Here is a 22356-nt window from a genome sequence, read left to right as displayed (position 1 = left end):
ACTAAAAATACAAAAAAAATTAGCCGGGCGTGGTGGTGGGTGCCTGTAGTCCCAGCTACTTGGGAGGCTGAGGCAGGAGAATGGCGTGAACGGAGCCAGAGCTCACAGTGAGCCGAGATCGTGCCACTGTACTCCAGCCTGGGCGACAGAGTGAGACTCCATCTCAAAAAAATAAAAAATAAATTAAATAAAATAAAATAAAGAAAAAGAAACAGGAAACAAAAGGCCCAACATAATAGAAAAGCCAACAGAATTCTCATAACGATGGTGAAGAAATATCCCAAGACAATGCCTATCTACCGGGATAGAGGGCAATTGGTCCAGACTGGAACAAGCCAGAAAACACAGGGAAAGCTTCTTAAGATTAAATTGATGAAACACCTGATACATGTGAATGTATTAAGAGATTTAGACAATTAGTGGAGATTTGGGGGTTGACTTAGTGAAAAAATATTTATATATAGATAACAAGGCAAATGAAAGACATTACACAATAATTAATACTAAAGAAAATAAAGAGTCATACAGAAAAGACTAAATAATTATAGTTTCCTATAAGGCTTAGCTGTGAATAGTATTTACATAGTCATAATATGTATATGTATAGTTAGATCCATATTATTTATATCATTATCTTTGTTAGATCCATCTTACTTATATAATAATTTTATAATATAATACTTATATAATTTACATTTTTTTTGTTTTTGAGACAGAGTTTCACTCTTGTTGCCCAGGCTGATGTCCAGTGGCGCTCTCTCAGCTCACCACAACCTCCACCTCTAGGGTTCCAGCGATCCTCCTGCCTCACCGAGTAGCTGGGATTACAGGCATGTGCCACCATGCCCAGCTAATTTTGTATTTTTAGTACAGACAGGGTTTCTCCATGTTGGTCGGGCTGGTCTCGAACTCCCAATCTCAGGTGATCCACCCGCCTCGGCCTCCCAAAGTGCTGAGATTACAGGCGTGACCCACCACGCCCAGCCATTTATATATTAATAAGTAATATGGATATAACAAAAATTATAACTGTATTGGGAAGATGGAGGATAGGAAGAAGATGGAGGATAGGAAGAACTCAAGTATGTTGTGGGAACGTGTGGGGGAGGGGAAAGATCTAAATATTTGTCTTCCTTCATGCAGTTTTATTCATAATGCCTAAAACTGACAAATCATAAAATAGCAGTATAAGTGGATTATTTAGATAGAGGTAAATATCAAAATTATTAGACAAGAGGAGAAGTGGTAAAGGATAGCTGTTTTTCCCAATAAACCTTGAGAAAGAACTACTTGGTTCTTTCAAGTATAGGCATGTATAATTTTGATAAAAGCCAAAGTAAAGAAGTTTAGGCCGGGCATGGTGGCTCACGCCTGTAATCCCAGCACTTTATGAGGCTGAGGCGGGCGGATCACGAGGTCAGGAGATTGAGACCATCCTGGCCAATATGGTGAAACCCCATCTCTACTAAAAATACAAAACATTAGCCGGGCGTGGTGGCGCGTGCCTGTAATCCCAGCTACTCAGGAGGCTGAGGCAGGAGAATCGCTTGAACCCAGGAAGCAGAGGTTGCAGTGAGCTGAGATCGAGCCACTGCACTCCAGCCTGGGTGAGAGTGAGACTCCGTCTCAAAAAAAAAAGTTTATATTGGTGCTGTGGAAGATACAAAATGAACAAGATCCAGTGCCTCAAACTGCTTATTGTCAAGTTGGTAGAAGAGGGATTTTGGGTGATGGTTAATGTGATGTGCTCTGAGAGATTAAAATGAAAACTATGGGAACCCTGAGGACAGAGAGGTTATACGCTTTGGGGATAAAAATATTTCTCTTGTTTGGTGAGGAAAGTATGGTATGATTTCATCTGATGTAGTGAAAGCAGGATGTACTGAGAAACAAGGCCAGGGAAGGAAATTGAGGACAGACCTCTGGATGACCTTGAATACAACATTAAAGCTTTTGGAACCCAATGGAAAATTGTTAGGTATTTGGAACAGGGAGTTGATATGATCTTAGCTGTAATTTAAGAAGATCATCTGGGAGTAATATATAAATTGGATCGAATAGAGAAAAAAAGAAGGCAAGAAAATGAGAAAGAACCTAATTCAATAACCCAGGGCAGAGGTATGAGAGTCTGAACTTGAACAGGGTTGATAGAAACAGGAGGGCAGAGAAGGATAGGAGATATTTCAGAGACAATAGTTAAACTCACTTTTCATAATGTATCTATTTGCTTCTGCTTTTACTCCTGTTGGAAATGCTTAATGGGGACTGTGGCTTTTTTTTTTTTAGTTGGATTTTTATTATTATTATTTTTTGTCTTTTTAAAATTTTTTTAAATTATACTTTAAGTTCTAGAGTACATGTGCACAACGTGCAGGTTTGTTATATATGTATACACGTGCCATGTTGGTGTGCTGCACCCATTACCTCGTCATTTACATTAGGTGTATCTCCTAATGCTATTCCTCCCCTCTCCCCCCAACCCACGACAGGCCCCGGTGTGTGATGTTCCCCTTCCTGTGTCCAAGTGTTGGCTGATTATAAGGAGGCCAGGAGCCAAGTAAACCACATTGATTTGTAGCTTATTTAAAAAAAAAAAAAAAAGCCAACCAGTTAATAAGCCTTAGAACATTCTGATCTTGGTACAAATGCTTGATGTAATCTTATTTTCTACCATTATATTTCATTTCAGTTGGTTGCTATATTGTTGACTAGGGACTTCAAAAAGAACTTTGTTTTACTTTTCATCCTCTCATTATTCTTATGAGCCGAACTGTTTTTTTGTTTTTTGTTTTTGAGACAGAGTCTTGCTCTGTCGCCCAGGTTGGAGTGCAGTGGCATGATCTCGGCTCACTGCAACCTCCGCCTCCCTGAGTTCAAGCGATTCTCCTACCTCAGCCTCCTAGGTAGCTGGGATTACAGGCGCCCACCACCACGCTGGGCTAATTTCTGTATTTTTTGTAGAGACGGGGTTTCACCATGTTGGCCAGGCTGGTCTCGAACTCCTGACCTCAAGTTATCCACACGCCTCAGCCTCCCAAAGTGCTGGGATTACAGGCATACGCCACCACGTCCAGCAAGCCAAACTATTTTTAAATAAATTAGCAAAATCAATTACATTCAGTCACTACACTGATTACAGTGTAATTTTAAATAAATTAGCAAAATCAATTACATTCAGCCGGTCACATTGACTTCAGTTTTTTCCATATTCCCATTCTACGTATCATTCACAACACTGTCAGATTAATGTTCCTGTTTAATATTTAACCACCCACTCAAATTTATATAGTGATTCCTTAATGCCTGCCCCCACAAAGCTACAAATTTTCTTCTTGACATTCAAGGCCTCCAAGACCCGGTCCCATTCACCTGTGCATCTTTACCTTCAATGACGTCTAACACCACACCTCCACTCCATCCTGGCTGTCTCTTTATTACCCCCTACCCTCACCACGCACATTTGCACCTCACTGTTTTGCTTTCTGGCCTTTCCAACCTGGAATTCCCTCCCTTAACCTTTACCCTTATTCAGATTCTTACTTGCCCTTTAAAGCAGTGTTTTTCCATCTCTGCTTTCCTCTGAGAAAATGAGATCAGGCAGAGTCTTCCCAAGTATCAGCAAAGCTAGTCAGTAGCAACTCAACTTAATTCTGAACAGTTTAGTAAACCCAGGAGAAAGACCACATATAGTTCGCCGTGGTTCTGGAGAAAGACCCAAGGTTGACTCTCATTGGCCTGGATAGGAGCACATGCTCACCCCTGAACCAATTACAGCACTTCTGGTTAATTCGGCCTGGGTCACATGATCAAGCTTTGAACTAGGGGCATGAGGCCAGTCTCCTGTAGGCGCAGGCCAAGAATAGCAATCAGGGCATTGTCCTCGGAAGAGGAGGAAATTATCCTGGGCAGACAAAAACAGTGGATGTCCGCCATACATTTTCTATCTCACATACCATTTAGAATATTATAGAATCTCTTTCAAATACTTAAATAAGATATACTTTCTTGAGGATTCTATTTAATTTTGAAGCACGATGGTAAAAACATGTATGGGCACGATGTGGCATCTAAAAAAGTGGAGAGTTATCTTTTTATTCTCCTTATGTAAGCATTGTTAGTCAGGTCAATCATAACCAACAATAAAATAATATTGCCAGACAGCTGGCACCGGGGCTTATGGCTGTAATCCCAGCGCTTTGGGAGCCTGATGCAGGAGGATTGTTGAGGCCAACTGTTCCAGGCCAGCCTGAGCAACTTAGTGAGAGTGAGATCCTGTCTCTAAAACAAAAATTTATAAGAATAGTAATATTGCCAGATTAATCTTCCTCAGTTATTGATTGACACAGATTTGAAAAGGACTGATTCATGTGGTATTAAGCGTCTTAACTAAATTAAGCATTTTGTCCCTGTTTCCTGTGCCGTTAGACACTGATGAACTTCAGGAATGAAGACATTCACCCTTTGGCGCATTCAAAATAGAAAACAAGTTTGGTAATAAGTCATAATGACCATAGTCATAAAAATAAACAGTAATTTAGCTTTAGGCTGGGTGCAGTGACTCACCCCTGTAATCCCAGCACACTGGGAGGCCAACTTGGGCAGATCGTTTGAGCTCAGGAGTTGGAGACCAGCCTGGGCAACATAGCGAGATCTCCTCTCTACAAAACATACAAAAATCAGCTGTGTGTGGGCTGGGCGCAGTGGCTTACGCCTGTAATCCCAGCACCTTGGGAAGCCGAGGCGGGCGGATCACCTGAGGTCGAGAGTTCGAGACCGGCCTGACCAACATGGAGAAACCCCATCTCTAATAATAATACAAAATTAGCTGGGCGTGGTGGCACATGATTGCAATCCCAGCTACTTGGGAGGCTGAGGCGGGAGAATGGCTTGAACCCGGGAGGTCGAGGTTGCGGTGAGCAGAGATTGTGCCATTGCACTCAAGTTTGGGCAACAAGAGCGAAACTCCATCTCAAAAAATAAAAATTAGCTGTGTGTGGTGGTGTGCAACTGTGGTCCCAGCTACTTGGGAGGCTGAGGCCAGGGAATCGCTTGAGCCCAGGAAGCACAGGTTGTAGTAAGCTGACATCCATCCACTGCACTCCAGCCTGGCCAATGGGAGTAAAACCTAGTCTCCAAATAATAACAATGTAATAAATAAATTAATTAAACTAAAGAGGAGAATGGGGGGGATAGGAAAAGAAGGGGAAAAATTGGAACTTTGAAGTCAGAGTACTCCAAATCAATTTTCCCACCACTTACTAGGTATAACTTTGGCAAAATTTTGCACTTTCTCCAAGCCTCAGTTTTCTCTATGTGTAAAATGAGCATAACAACTGTATATAGGTTGTTTCAAGGATTAAATGAGACCATGCATGTGAAATATTTAGCACAATACCTGGAGTAAAGCCAAGTACTAATTATCAACATATTATATATATATATGATTTTATTTATTTATTTATTTATTTTGAGACAGAGTCTCACTCTTTCACCCAGGCTGGAATGCAGTAGTGCAATCTCGGCTCACTGCAACCTCTGCCTCCAGGGTTCAAGGGATTCTCCTGCTTCAGCCTCCCAAGTAGCTAGGACTACAGGTGCGTGCCACCATGCCTGGCTAATTTTTTGTATTTTTAATAGAGGCAGGGTTTCACCGTGCTAGCCAGAATGGTCTCGATCTCCTGATCTCGTGATCCATCCTCCTCGGCCTCCCAAAGTGCTGGGATTACAGGCGTGAGCCACTGCCCCCAGCCCATTATTATTAATATTAATTCTTCAGGTAAGTTATTTGAAAGAAAGGATGAACCATCTAATACTTTGGAAGCAGGATTAGAAACAAATTGAATGGCTTAGGCTGGGCGCGGTGGCTCACGCCTGTAATCCTAGCACTTTGGGAGGCCAAGGCGGGATCAAAAGGTCAGGAGATCGAGACCATCCTGGCTAACACGGTGAAACCCCATCTCTACTAAAAATACAAAAAATTAGCTGGGTGTGGTGGCAGGTGCCTGTAGTCCCAGCTACTCGGGAGGCTGAGGCAGGAGAATGGCATGAACCTGGGAGGCGGAGCTTACAGTGAGCTGAGATAGCGCCACTGCACTCCAGCCCGGGTGACAGAGCAAGACTCTGTCTCAAAACAAACAAACAAACAAAAAACTTGACAGTACATTTGCAAGCATAAACCAAGATGGGTCTGGCTAGATTCCTGAGCAAAGAGGTAGAGGGGTCCCTTGTGGATGTCAAGGGGTGAGGGTCAGCCACGAATGCTTTTGTGAAATCAGGGATTGTTGTGTCTTCCTCACATCTGTATCATGTGTGCCTGTATCCCAGGACACAGCTGTGGAATGAGTGGAAAAATGACTCTAGGATACACTCATCAGGATATATGTCCATTCAGAAATCATGAAGTGATTCTTTAAGTATCAGAATTTTATAAACCATCTTTGGGCTGGGCACGGTGGCTCACACCTGTAATCCCAGCAATTTGGGAGGCCGAGGCGGGCGGATCATCTGAAGTGTGAGACCAGCCTGGCTAACACAGCAAAACCCCGTCTCTACTAAAAATACAAAAATTACCCGGGCGTGGTGGCACATGCCTGTTATCCCAGCTACTCTGAGGCAGGAGAATAGCTTGAACCTGGGAGGCGGAGGTTGCAGTGAGCCGAGATTGCACCACTGCACTCAGCCTGAGCGACAGAGCCAGAATCCGTCTCAAAAAAAAAAAATAAATAAATAAATAAAAAATAAACAATCTTTAATTTCTAGAAAAGGAGAGATCATGGTAACCATACCTATCTTTGTAAGTGATCACCGAATGTCCTAGCAGCATATGGATCCCTAAAAACCAGCCAATCAATACCTTACCTTGGTTGCTATGTTGTTGCTGTTTCCAGAATACCTGAGCTCTGGACAGGTATGCAGCACAATGGGCTATGAGGCTGGGATCAGATTCAAAGGATGATTCATTCTCAAATTCAGTTCGGCTGATTTGTTGAATGTGTGTGGAGTGGTCAAATCAAAGCCTCTTTGGGTAGTTTTAAGTACTTAGGCTTGTTTTCCTTGTTTCTTTTTTTAAAAAGCATTGGCTGGGTGCGGTGGCTCACGCCTGTAATCCCAGCACTTTGGGAGGCTGAGGTGGATGGATCACCTGAGGTCAGGAGTTCGAGACCAGCCCAACCAACCTGGTGAAACCCTGTCTCTACTAAAAATACAAAAATTAGCTGGGCGTGGTGGTGGGTGCCTGTAATCCCAGCTACTTGGGAGGCTGAGGCAGGAGAATCACTTGAATCTGGGAGGCAGAGGTTGCAGTGAGCTGAGATAGCACCATTGCACTCCAGCCTAGGCAACAGAGCAAGACTCCGTCTCAAAGGAAAAAAAAAGTGTTACTCTGGTGTATCTTGTCTTGTTCAGATCGCTTGCTGGCTGCCATTTGTGAAAATTACTTAAATGTGGGCTGAGACTGCAAATGAAACAGTAGTGACAACAACAAATTTTAATCAATAAAGACCACATACATTGAGAAGGCAATATATAAAGACATAAGAAAAAGAAGTAAAAACACTTTTAACAATTACCTAAGTGCTGTGTAAATAAGGTTTAAGAATGGTGATTGAGACTGAGCTATATAAAGTTCAACAGGGTGTGATGACAGAGCTATTACAATATGCATGAAAAATGACATTTTTTAAAAAACAAAAGACATATTCTATAACTACTATACCATTAGATTTTGGCTAAAAGTATTGAAAAACAGAAGGCTAAAAGAGAAAATTTGTTAAGAAAACTAATATTATGAAAGAAGGTAAACAGGCTACAAATAAAGAAATATGAGGTTGAAAGATGTTTGATGAGTTTTTGCTGAACCTGAATTTTTGCAGAGGAGTGGTGAGGTGAAGGTGTTGGGAAGGGGTGGAGGAATCTCTAGCCCTCCATATCAAAGAAAAGCCAGGATTTTAAGCCCAGAGCCTGGAACTTTCTTGGGACTCTATAATGACCAGCATCTGCCACTGTAATTACAAAACGTGTTACCTGACCAACTTCATGCTACAATGTTAGCTTATTGGTGTGAAGCAAAACAAAATTTTACTTTCTTAACATCCTTTAAATAGGTGTTACTTCCCTCAATAGCACTCCCATGCTTGGTCAGGGAGGAAGGGAAATCTAAATCCTCATGTAACAGCTTTAAAAATATTCCAGCTATTATTTTTAAGCCTATACATTTTCCCCTCTAAAATTCTCTAACTTCTAAGTTTTATGTTTTTTTCTTCTTTCTTCGATGCATTAGGTGTTTTTAATTTGCTCTCAATAGAAGTCCCAAATACTTATTAGAAGTTCTTTAGATCTTGCCTTTAGAATGTATAATGTAAAATTCTAAATTTATAATCAGAACAAAAATAATTTTCCTTTAATTTGTGTGGCATATTTTCCATGTATTTTTTTCTCTGTTATAACTGAATATCACAACTTATTTCAGGATCAAAATATAGTGTGAGGAAGAAAAGATTTATCTAGTGATCAAACCTAAATTTAATTTTAACATTTTCCCCTGGGGTAAAATAGGTATGAAAAATTAGTTATAAATGCCTATATTCTGGCCATACTTTAAATAGATAATATTTTCTGTCTTCAGTGATATTTTCATCTAATATCCAACATTTCTTAAATAATTAAAGCAAGTCTCCTAGAGAATAATAGAAATTACGAGGAAAGTCCTATATATAAAATAATGAATTAACTATTGCTAGTTAAATTTATGTTTATGTTTCTTTAAAAAAAAAAAAAGATGGCCAGGCGCAGTGGCTCACGCCTGTAATCCCAGCACTTTAGGAGGCCGAGGTGGGCGGATCATGAGGTCAAGAGATTGAGACCATTCTGGCCAACATGGTGAAACCCCGTCTCTACTAAAAAAAATACAAAAAATTAGCCGGGCGTGGTGACGCGCACCTGTAGTCCCAACTACACGGGAGGCTGTGGCAGGAGAATTGCTTGAACCCGGGAGGCGTAGGTTGCAGTGAGCCAAGATGGCGCCACTTGCACTCCAGCCTCGCAACACAGTGAGACTCCGTCTCAAAATGATAATAATAATAATAATAATAATAGTTACAGTCTATGACTAGCCTGATCATAAATCAGTGCAGCACCTCTCTGGGTCTTAACAGATGCTCCACTTATTTCGCTTATAGTCATCTCTCCTTTAGCACTCAGTCTATGTTGGTGTCCCAGGGTGCTGCTTCTAAGGCACATCCATCAGCCTAAACTTTCATCATTTTCCCTGGTAATGTGAGCAGAGGACTAGTAGCACTTGAGGGTTTTTTAGGCTCTTAGAAATCTACAGGACTCTTATCTACTTCACAACAAAATCAAATGCCATGCAAGATTGTGGCTTTTATATCAACCATCATGGCCACAAAACATAGATAATAGATATAGATAACCTCTATATACAATTGTATGGACTTTTACGTATACTGTATATAGATAGTAGTTTGGACTTTTTTTTTATCATTATTATTACTAAAAGCAGTACCTGATTTCTCCGGTTAATTTTGAGAAATGTTTTATAAGTCTGAGGATGCAATTTTAAAGACAATCCAGCAAGTGCTTTCTAAAATTGTCCACTTGGCTCAGATGAGTCTCCATGTTTGAGTGCATTTTAGACTAGTTCATTGAACATGATAGAAAATATCAAGGATTCAAAATCTCCCAAACACTTGAAGCTTGTAAGTTATTCTTGTGAGTATCCACTTGAGAACATTTGCAGGGAAGAGCGAGCATCAAAGGAATTGTAGTTTGGTTAAAAACAAATAAACAAACATAGATTGAGTCCAGAAAGAACTGGGGCTTGAGCCCTGCAGTGTCACATACTGGTTGTGTGGGTTTGGGTAGTTTCTTAACATCACCGACCTCAGTTTCCCCAGCTATAAAACAAGAGAGCAACACCTACTTGATAGGGTTGATGTGAAGACTAAATAAGTTAAATGGGAAAGCACAGAAAGTGCTCAGCTCAGCCACTGACACATAGAATATATTCAATAAATGGTAACCAATGTTATTAACAATATATTAAGGAAGCAATATCTAAGGCATGACTCCTATTTATAATGTTGGCTACCATAATCTGCACAGTTGTTCCCTATCTCTTCTGTTCAATCTTGAAAAAAATATTTTTGGAATCAGAAATGAAAAAATTTTTAATAGTTTTACACAAACTATATTAGAAAACAAATTAACTTGAATTTAGAAGCAATAACTTCTGTGCCTTAAAAGGGGTGCCTAAATATTATTTTCAAATAGTTATATGTGTTTATAATGTTCCTTCCCTGTGGTAAACTGAGGATGGAGGAATAAATTGAATCAAAATACATGGTGAAAAATAACTGGATTCAGAAGACACTGAGAGATAAAAAAAAAAATAAAAAAGAAGCAGATGATAGGAACACTTCATTCCAGTCCCTTAAAATGTGATTCTCAGTTTCTCTGTTAGATCAGATGACAAAAGAAACATATTGTCTAGGCTCAGGCTGGCTGGAGATTGATCTGCTGAATGGAGCTAAAAACAAATTTCCAAGAAAATTTAATAGATTGAGCTTCCCTATACCATACCAATAAATTTTATGGGAGAAATTACCCCTCTTTAATGAAAGGAATAAGATGTTGCTCCATTTCTAACTTAATCCGTGTAAATCACCCGGGAAGGGTAGGCTTGTCCAACAAATGTTCTCCAATAAAATGATTGCAAAGAGGCTAGACTGTTTAATAAGAAGATGAAATTTTCAATTATTTGAGGAAGCTGCATTCACTATATAACAAAAAGCATTATTGCCACAGGAGAAATACTTTCAAGATTCACTGTTCTTTCACTAATATAAATAACTCCTTTTGGGAAGTTCTGATTATTTAGAATCCAATAGGAAAAGAACATTGTTGGTAATATCTGCTGTAATAGAAAGCAATATCGAATTCTCTTTTCTGGAAGCATAGGATTGTGATGGCTAGCGAATGTTCCTACAATTCGTTGCTTAAACAGTTTCATGGTTCTTTTTACTATATGAACTTTCTTAGATTAGTTCAAATTTGAGGAGTTTTTACCTGAAGTTGTTCGTTAAGGGTTCTATGTAAAATAGATTTAGAATGGAGTTGTCCTCTTTCCCAGAGCTGAGGGCTTATAGTGGCTTGGGCAGCTTGGGCAAAGAGACCATTAAGAAAATTCTTGTGGTAGGAGAGAGGCAGTGGCTTGGACCAGGGTGGTGCCAGTGGAGATAAGAGTAGTGGACAGATTATATAAATATATATATACTTATATATATCATATATATATATAATGTGTATATATATATACTTATATATATCATATATATATAATGTGTATATATACATTATATATATCATATATAATGTATATATATACTTACATATATAAGTATATATACATATATATCATATATAAGTATATATACATATATATCATATATAAGTATATATACTTATATATATCATATATACTTATATATATCATATATAATGTATAGATATACTTATATATATCATATATAATGTATATATACATATATATCATATATAATGTGTATATATACATATATATCATATATATGATATATATACTTATATATCATATATATAAGTATATATATACTATATATCATATATAAGTATATATACTTATATATATCATATATAAGTGTATATATACATATATATCATATATAATGTGTATATATACTTATATATATCATATATAATGTGTATATATACTTATATATATCATATATAATGTGTATATATACTTATATATATCATATATAATGTGTATATATACTTATATATATCATATATAATGTGTATATATACTTATATATCATATATAATGTGTATATATACTTATATATATCATATATAATGTGTATATATACTTATATATATCATATATATAATGTGTATATATACTTATATATATCATATATATAATGTGTATATATACTTACATATATCATGTGTGTGTGTATATATATATATATATATTTTTTTTTTTTTTGAGACAGAGTCTCGCTCTGTCGCCCAGGCTGGAGTGCAGTGGCGCGATCTTGGCTCACTGCAACTTCCGCCTCCTGAGTTCAAGCAATTCTCCTGCCTCAGCTTCCCGAGTAGCTGAGATTACAGGCACCCACCACCACGCCCAGCTAATTTTTGTATTTTTATTAGAGATGGGGTTTCACCATGTTGGTCAGACTGGTCTCAAACTCCTGACCTCGTGATCTGCCTTCCTCGGCCTCCCAAAGTGCTAGGATTACAAGCGTGAGCCACTGCACCCAACCTAGAGATATATTTTGAAGGAAGAACCAGTAGATTTATTTGCTAATGATTTGGTTATAGATTATGAAGGGAAGGGAAAAATTAGGAATACCACAAAGTTTGAGGCTAGAATAATTGAATGGGAGTGGAGCCATTTACAGAGCTGGTAAACTGGGAGAGTGTTAGATTTGAGAAGGAAGATAAAAGGTAACATGATATGAGTCTTCTGTGTATAAGAAACATTTAAAAAAATTAAAATAATTAAAGCACTGTCAAACCTTTGCTTTTGAAAACATGTTCTAAATTTTTTTCCTTGATATAGTATTGCTTTGGTGTAATCCTCAGACCTCTTTTAAACTATTTAACACTTTGAAAGCTCTACAGATAATCATAATAGATCATAAAATATTTACTACTCATTTGCATTGCAAAGGGTTAGTTTATCTTTTATGAAGATTAGAAAAACCTTTAAAACACAAATTTTTCAGCCCTCTCTCCAAGTTCCATTATTTTACCCCCCAAAACACAACTACTTACATGCTTTTGAAAATCAATATATTTGTTTCAATAGCAGTACTAACTGGGATGGCAGGGCTAAGCCAATTTATTTAATGGAGTAGTATTTGTTTTGGGATTGAGTCATTCCTTGTTGAACCTGCATACATATAAAGACTTGGTTTCATTAAAACAAACAACAAACAAACAACTTCAGGACAGAAATGCTTTTATTTTTAACTCTGAGATTTAACCAGGAAAACGACAATTTTAAAAACTGAGTTTAGAGGTAGAATAGCAACTCATTTGCTCAAACAAAAGATAAGAGTGCCATCTAGTGTTCATTAGGAGTATCTGTAACTTGGAGTACTATTTTCTCAATTACAGCAGAAAAACAAATGAGAGGGAGACAAAGGAAAAAGACCACTGTGATAGCCACAGCAATTGAAAATAGGGACATGATTCTTGAGAGCTCAGAGAGGGGCACCAGATCTGAATTTAGAAATTAAGGAGTTGCGTCATGAAGTAGCTACCTCCTGAGCTGATAAAGGAGGAACAGTCACAGGTGACAAGGGCAGGAAGAGCACTGATGTCTAAGACATGAGTCAAGCTGGGAAATCAAAGAACAACATGATATTGTGGGCAAGTTTAACTGCTTGAGATAAAGCAGGGGAAAGTGAGTGCCTGGAAGGAAGGCTAGAGACGGGAGCAAAGCTGAGATCAAAGAGAGTTTGTATTTTCTATGCAATGGGAAGCCACTCAAGAGACAGCCTTTCATGGTGGCCCACCCCTGTAGTACTAGCTAGTCGGGAGGCTGAGGCAGGAGGATGGCTTGAGCCCAGAAGCTGGAGGCTGCAGTAAGCTATGGTCATGTCATTGCACTTCAGCTTGGGTGACAGAGCAAGACCCTGTCTCTAAAAAAAATAAATAAAGATAGAAAACAGAGAAACAGCCTTGCAATTCAGATACAACCCTGGCAGCATGTGGGGGATGTATTAGGGTGGGAATTGAGACTAAAATTATGATGTAATTATAGTAGATGATGGTAGTAGTAAGCAGGAAAAAAGGATGACTCAAATAATTGGAAGAAAAAAAATAATTAGGTTTGATGGTTGGATGTCATCTTTTAGAGTTCAGATAGATTATATTTTTATCAATTAACATTTTAAAATTCTATTTAAAAGGGTAAAGTTAGTGGGAAAGATGATTAATTTCATGTTGACAAGTTAACCTTGAGCTGCATGGGAAATAGTGATGTGTTGATGCTAACAGGCAATTGAATATCTGGTTCTTGAAGCTTTGAGGAGAAGGTTAAGTGGAAGATATAAATTTACTTTCATCAGCACAGAGGTGGTTGCTGAAACAATGTAAACAAGATCACCCAGGAAATATATATAGTATAAAATAAGAGCATGGATAGAAAAGACATTACTAATGCTTAGTTTAAAAGAATGATTTGAATTTGGATATGTTCAGAATATATTAGAAAGAAAGGAGATAATTTCTTTAATCTCAAATTTTAATTCACCGATGAGGATCAGTGTTTCAGAAGTTCTCTGTTGAGGTCTATCTATACAAATATTCAATGAATACATTTTCTGTTTATGAACTATATTAATCAGGACCATTTCAGCAAAGGATAGGAGCTAAAGTTGCAAAATAGTTCAGAGAGTTGCTCATATCCTTCATCCAGCTTCCCCTAATGTTAACTGACATCTTATATAATTTTAGTACAATAACTTGACAATTTTTTTATCCCAGAAAAGATGGCATCCTTTCTAAAACATTGTGACATAAATTCCTAGTCAATTAAGATGAGATGTGCTTATTATATTTAATAGTATTTCCTCAGAATTAAAGAACAAATTTAAATCTGGAAGTTCTTAAAGTTGAGGACATTTGACATCTTTGCTCTTTTCCAGTTGTATTTTAGATAAAAAGTTTGCTTGTCTAGATAATAAATTGGGCTATTTTTCCTCCCCTAGAGTACTGATGAAAAGTACCACAATAATTATTGAATAATATATAGGAAATGTCAACAGAGAAATGGCAACTATAAAAAAAGAGCCAAACGCATATTCAATAACTGAAAAGTACAATTTCTGAAATAAAAACATTCACTGGCTGGGCTTAATAGTGATTGGGGATAGCAGAAGAAAGGGTCAGTGTGTTAATCTGAGTTTTCTGAGAAGTAGACACCAAGAAGGAATCAAACATGCAAGGATTTCTTTTTATTGCAATAGTTTTTGGGGAACAGGTGGTTTTCTTGTTACATGGATAAGTTCTATAGTGGTAATTCCTGAGATTTTGGTGCACCTGTCACCCAAGCACATCCACTGTACCAATGTACAGTCTTTTATCCCTCACCCTCTCCCTCCCTTCCTACCAAGTCTCCAAAGTCCATTATATAATTCTTATGCATTTGTGTCCTCATAGTTTAGCTCCTACTTATAAGTGAGAACATATAATATTTGTTTTTCCGTTCCTGAGTTACTTCACTTAGAATAATGGTCTCCAAACAATGGTCTCCAACTCCATCCAGGTTGCTGCAAATGTCATTATTTTATTCCTTTTTATGGCTGAGTAGTACTTCACAGTGTATATATACCATGTTTTATCCACTTGTTGGTTGATGGACACTTAGGCTGGTTCCGTATTTTTGCAATTGCTAATTGTGCTGCTATGAACATGCATCTGCAAGTGTCTTTTTCATATAATGACTTCTTTTCTTCTGGGTAGGTACCCAGTAGTGGGATTGCTGGATCAAATGGTAATTCTTTTTTTTTTTTTTTTTTTTTGCGACAGAGTCTTGCTCTGTCATCCAGGCTGAGGCGCAGTGGCATGATCTCGGCTCACTGCAACCTCTGCCCTCTGGGTTCCAGCAATTCTCCTACCTCAGCCTCCCAAGTAGCTGAAACTACAGGTGCCCACAACCACACCTGGCTAATTTTTGTATTTTTAGTAGAGACGGGGTTTCACCATGTTGGCCAGGCTGGTCTTGAACTCCTGATCTCAAGTGATCTACCTGCCTCGGCCTCCCAAAGTGCCGGGATTACAGGTGTGAGCCGCTGCACCCAGTCCAGATCAAATGGTAGATCTACTTTTAGTTCTTTAAGGAATCTCCATACTGTTTTCCATGATGGTTGTGCTAGTTTATATTCCCACCAGCAGTGTAAAAGTGTTCCCTTTTCACCACATCCATGCCAACATTTATTTTTTTTTAATTTTTAATTATGGCCATTCTTGCAGGAGTAAGGTGGTGTCTCATTGTGGTTTTAATTTGCCTCTCCCTGATAATTAGTGATGTTGAGCATTTTTCATATCAAAACTGCAAGGATTTTATTAGTGGAAACACTTGTGAGAGAAAATGGAGAGAGAGCTGGAGAAGACTGGGACAACCATCAAATTGTAATGCAAGTCTGACCCCAAGTGAAGAAGAGAGGTTTGGAAAGACAACAGAGAGTCCTTGAGTCAAAGCCAGCCAGCAGAGGACTCCAGTGTCTCCCAGGAGCAGGCTTCCCTTAGCTCCCTGCCACCGTCATTCACGTCAAGCATACTCCAGATGCAAATGCAGCGATAGATTTCAGAGCACAGTAGCTATGGCCTGTGAGCAATTATAGTCCCTGAAGCTGGAGATCTGAGAGGTATATTCTTGTGGCTGCTACCACTGACCACTTCTGCTCCACAAAGTCATGTTTCTACATAAGTACGAGGAGCAACTCCTTTATAGCTCCTTCCGGCCTTTCTTCCTGAGGGGAAACTCAGAAGAGAGAAGTTAGTGTGATAGACAATAGCCCCTGTTACCATAGTTGCTCTCGGGGGCCACAGTTGGAACTCATCCTATCCCTCCTCTTCATCCCATCTGACTGGATCACAGATTTGTCCACCAGTCCTCTGTCCTTCACATAACAATCCTGCCTAGGTTGAGCATTCAAATGTCTTCGGAGCTCTACAACTCTAAAAATTAGGTCTTTAGCCTGCCACTCAGCTGGGCCTACCATTCCCCTGTAGAAATAAAGGCTTCTTTGTAAGCTCTCACTGAAGATCTGTGGCTTGTCCCTAAATTTTTGCTAATAGTCTTCAATCTCTCATTATCATTCCGCAGAACATCAATGCGATTTAGCAATAACCAGCCAACTCCACTGACTTTATAGGTATTGTTTCCCCATATTTTTCAAAAGTCTCTGTTTTTTTGTTTGTGTGTTTGAGATGGAGTCTCACTTACTCTGTCACCCAAGCTGGAGTGAAGTGGCCCTATCTTAGCTCACTGAAAGCTCCGCTTTTTGGGTTCAAGTGATTCTTCTGCCTCAGCCTCCCGAGTAGCTGAGATTGCAGATGTGCACCACCATGCCCGGCTAATTTTTGTATTTTTAGTAGAGACGGGGTTTCACCATATTGGCCAGCCTGGTCTTGAACTCATGGCCTCAAGCGATTCACCTGCCTTGGCCTCCCAAAGTGCTGGGATTACAGGCATGACCCACTGTGCCTGGCCTCAAAAGTCTCTGTTAACTTACTTTTTACAATATCGCTCTGCACTGATACAGTTTCTCAGTTCACCACCAGTGAAATATTCCACAATAGAGCTGCTGTCTTTTTCCAGGGGCTCTCTTTTCTCCACTTGTCAACAGAATAGCATCCTGTGTGCCTGCCAGGTAGTGGGTGAGTCAAACCCAGAGCCTCACCTCACTGCGTGTTTTGTCAATCCACCCACGATTTAACTTATTTTATTCAGGTGTCCCTTCAGAGCAAACACTAAGACTGGATTAAACATGAAAGGCTTTTATTCAGGGAAATTATTGTTATAGAAAATGTGGGGGAAGGGAACTGGGGAAGGCTGTGAGAACCTCCAAGTCTGTCCTGGAGTGAAGGGGAGAGGGAAGGAAGGTGAGGTGGAAGCTTCCTAGGCTGTCTTGAAATCCAGGGAAAATTCAGCAAGGCCACTGGGGAGTACTTGAGCCAAAGTCAGCCCTTAGAAGAGTCCTTAAACATATGCCATACTCAGTGTTTGAGTGGGTGCAGCCTGTAGGAAATGCGTCCTCAGCACAAACATAGTGATGAATTTCAGTGTGGCAGCTCAGACCCTCAGTCAATTATGCTTCCCGTAGCTACAGGCTTGGTCATTCTCATGACCACTATAGTCCATGAACTTGGAGAAGGACCATTAGAAATTACGTATTTTGAAAATGAAGGGGAGAAAAGATGAACAATAATGAGCAGAGCCTCAGTGATGTGTGGGATATTTTAAATGATCTGTATTAGTCTATTTTCACACTGCTCTACAGAACTTCCTGAAACTGGGTAATGTATAAAGGAAAGACGTGTAATTGACTCACAGTTCTGCATGGCTAGGGGGTCTCAGGAAACTTCCAATCATGGTGGAAGGTGAAGGGGAGGCAGGGACCTTCTTCACAAGGCGGCAGGAGAGAGAATGATGCAGGATGAACTGCCAAACACTTATAAAACCATCAGACTTGTGAGAACTCAGTATCAGAAGAACAGCATGGAGGAAACCACCCCCATGATCCAATTATCTCTACCTGGTCTCTCCCTGGACATGTGGGGATTACGGGGATTATAATTCAGAATGAGATTTGGGTGGGGACACAAAGCCTGACCATATCATTGTCTAACATAAGTATAATTTCAGTCCCAGAATGAGAAGGGAAAGAGAATGGAACAAAAAAAGAGCTGAAGAAAAAAATAATTGAAATTTCCCCAAATTTGGTGGAAATAATCTACTTACATATCAAGAAGCTCAACAAATGCCAGCAAGATAAGTACAAGAAAGTCATAACTGGACACATCATAGTGCAACTACCAAAAACTGAAGTAAAGACATTATATTGAAAGCAGCTGGAGAATGACATTACATAAAGAAAAACAGTGACATAAGTGACGGATAATTTTTTCCTGAGAAACAGTGGATGCCAGAAAAAAATAGAAAAACATCTTTAAAGTGTATCTGGAACATTCATCAACATGAATCATGTGTTAAGACACAAAACACATATCACAAAATTTCCAAAATATTGAAATTTTACTGAGTAGGTTCCTTGAACACAGTGAAATTAAAGAATAGAAAAGAAGTAAAGTTGTCTTTATCCACAGGTGACATGACTGTTTCTACAGAAACATCAGAACGAATGCCCAAAGAGCACTAGGTGTATTAAGTGAATTAGTACAAGGTCATAAAGTACAAGGTCAAGACACAAAATTCAATTATATTTCTGCTAACTGGTGAATAATTAAAAATTAACATTTAAAATGCCATTTACAATCACATAAAAAATGTAAATCACTTAAATGTAAATGTATAAAAATTATGCAAGATCTCTACACTAAAAAAATATAAAACATTGAAAGAGATATTAAATAAAACATCAATGAATGGAGAGCTATATCACAATCATGGATTAGAAGACACAATATTGTTAAGATTAATAGTCTTCCAAAAGCGATCTGTAGATTCAACACAATTCCAACCAAAATTCAAATAGAACTTTTTTTTTAGAAATTGACACATTGACTCTAAAAATTTTATGGAAATGCAAAAGACCAGCAAGAGCCAAAACAATCTTGAAAAATCAAAGCAAAGCTGGAAGATGTACACTACCTTATTTCAAGACTTTGTTTAAAGCTACAGTGGGGTGGGGTGCGGTGGTTCACGCTCGTAATCCCAGCACTTTGGGAGGCCAAGGTGGGCAGGTTACCTGAGGTCAAGAGTTCGAGAGCAGCCTGACCAACCTGGTGAAACCCTGTCTCTATTAAAAATACAAAATTAGCCTGGCGTGGTGGCACGCGCCTGTAATCCCAGCTGCTCAGAAAGCTGAGTCAGGAGAATGCCTTAGAACCCGGGAGGCCGAGGTTGCAGTGAGCCGAGATCATGCCACTGCACTCCAGCCTGGGCAACAGAGCGAAACTCTGTCTCAGAAAAAAGGAAAATACAAATAAACTTAATTATATTAAAAGATCTCAATGACAATAATATAAGTGAAATTGAAACTACAATGAAATGTGTTTTATCTATTATATTCATCATGATAAAAAGTGAAAACACTTGGCATCAGCTGGGAATGAGGAAAAGTGAGGAAACAGGTTTTTTTGTTTGTTTGTTTGTTTGTTTTTTGAGATGGAGTCTCGCTCTGTCGCCCAGGCTGGAGTACAGTGATGTGATCTTCACTCACTGCAACCCCCGCCTCCTGGGTTCAAGCAATTCTCCTGCCTCAGCCTCCTGAGTAGCTGGGATTACAGGTGTGCACCACCACGCCCAGCTAATTTTTGTATTTTTAGTAGAGATGGGGTTTCACCATGTTGGCCAGGCTGGTCTTAAACTCCTGATCTCAGGTGATCCTCCTGCCTTGGCTTCCCAGAATGCTGGGATTTCTGGCGTGAGCCACCACACCCGGCAGGAACAGGCATTTTTATACATTCTGGGTAGGAGCATAAATTGATGTCCTCTCTAAGGAGGGCAATTTGACCCAGTGACGGAACTTAATGATATTTATCTTGCGGCTACATTCTGAGAACTGCAAAATAACTCTTGGCAGAACATGAGCTCTAAGAGACCTGGCCAACTCCAGCGTGGCTTCTGGCTGCCTAAAGCTGCATCCCTGGGACAACCTCGCTCCCTTTGAGTTCCTGTCTGTGAAAGCTCAAGCTCAGTTTATTCTAGCCAACACCTGACAATAGGCCCTGACTCCTTCTTTCTTAGAGAATTTAGTTGAAAGCAGCTTACATTTGTAAATCCTTTCTCTGTCCCTTTGGGTTATAGAGCCAGTGCTTTGTATCTGTTGGATTCAATCAACTGTGGATCAAAAATACTTGGAAAAAAATTGCATTGTACTGAACATGTACAGACTTTTTTCTTGTCATCATTCCCTAAACAATACAGAATAACAATTATTTATATAGCTTTATATTATATTAGATATTATAAGTAATCCAAAGATTATTTAAAGTATACGACAGGATACATGTAAGTTATATGTAAATACTACACTATTTTATATCAAGGATTTGTGCATCTGGGAATTTTAGTATCTTTGGGGTCCTGGAATCAATCCCCCATGGATACCGACGGTATATATACATATCTCATATAAACTAGGCATGTCATTCTCAGGGACCTGAAAGCCATTCCTTTGAAATGTAACCACCAGGAAGGATAGGACCTGTCTCTCAGTCTGTAGGAAAGTCCTAACTTCAATAATTGCCAGCTAGTAGGCCAGGCGTGGTGGCTCACGCCTGTGATCCCAGCATTTTGGGAGACTGAGGTAAGTGGATTACTTGAGGCCAGGAGTTCGAGACCAGCCTGGCCAACATGATGAAACTCCGTGTCTACTAAAAATACAAAAATTAGCCAGGCGTGGTGTTGTACGCCTGTAGTCCCGGCTACTAGGGAGGCTGAAGCAGGAGAATTGCTTGAACCTGGGAGGCAGGGGTTGCAGTGAGCCAAGATCATGCCACTGCACTCGAGCCTGGGTGACAAAGAGATACTCTGTCTCAAAAAAAAAAAAAAAAAGCCAGCTAGTAGACATAGCTGGCCTAATCACATTTACACTCACCCACCTTTTTTTTTTTTAAGAGTCTCACTCTATTGCCCAGATTTGAGGTGCAGTGGCAAGATCACAGCTCACTGCAGCCTCGACCTCCTCAAACAATCTGGCTCAAGTGATTCTCCTGCCTCAGCCTCCCAAGTAGCTGGGACTACAGGTGTGCACCACCAGGCCCAGCTAATTTTTGTAGTTTTTGTAGATGGAGTTTCACCATGTTGGCCAGGCTGGTCTCAAACTCCTGAGCTCAAGTGATCCATCTGTCTTGGCTTCCCAAAGTTCTAGGATTACAGGTGTGAGCCACTGCGACAGGTTGACCCAAGTTCTTACCCACTTTTTGTAATTTTTCACTTCCCTGACTGTATTTGAGCCCCCGTTTATTCCCCTTCCTTTCTCCGTTATTCTTTTATTAAATTGCTCAGTTACCTCTGGATAAATCGGAATGGAGCTCACCTCTTTCAGCTACTGTCAGTAGTTACTGAATAAAATCTGTTTTCATTACTTTAATGTCTGTCTTTGATTATCTTTAGCGATTCACACATGTTGAAAATGACATACAGGTTAGGTATGCTGGCTCATCCCTGTAATCCCAGTACTTTGGAAGGCTGAGGCTGGAGGATTGCTCAAGCCCAGGAGTTCAAGACCAGCCTGGGCAACATAGTCTCTACAAAAAAAAAAAAAAAAAAAATTAGCCAGGCAAGATGGTGCACACCAGTGGCCCCAGTTACTTAGGAGATTAAAGTGGGAGGATCACTTGAGCCAGGGAGGTTGAGGCTGCAGTCAGCCATGACTGTGCCACTGTACTCCACAGAGTGAGACCTTGTCTAAAAAGAAAAAAAGAAAAGAAAAAAGACTGGGCACAGTGGCTCACACCTGCAATCCCGGCACTTTGAGAGAACAAGGCAGGTGGATCACCTGAGGTCAGGAGTTCAAGACCAGCCTGGCCAACATGGTGAAACCCCATCTCTACTAAAAATACAAAAATTAGCCGGGCATGGTGGCATGT

General features: G+C 39.4%; 1 pseudogene; it reads left to right on the top strand.

Moving 5' to 3' along the window:
- Positions 1 to 6181: 6181 nt before the first annotated feature.
- Positions 6182 to 22356, top strand: part of LOC129018763 (nuclease EXOG, mitochondrial-like) — a 92526-nt pseudogene continuing 76351 nt past the window's right edge.

The sequence above is a fragment of the Pongo pygmaeus genome, chromosome 17 (genome assembly GCF_028885625.2).
Source record: "Pongo pygmaeus isolate AG05252 chromosome 17, NHGRI_mPonPyg2-v2.0_pri, whole genome shotgun sequence".
NCBI classification, from domain to species: Eukaryota; Metazoa; Chordata; class Mammalia; order Primates; family Hominidae; genus Pongo; species Pongo pygmaeus.
The sequence above is the reverse complement of the archived record's forward strand: the minus strand, read 5'-3'. Positions and strand labels throughout refer to the sequence as shown.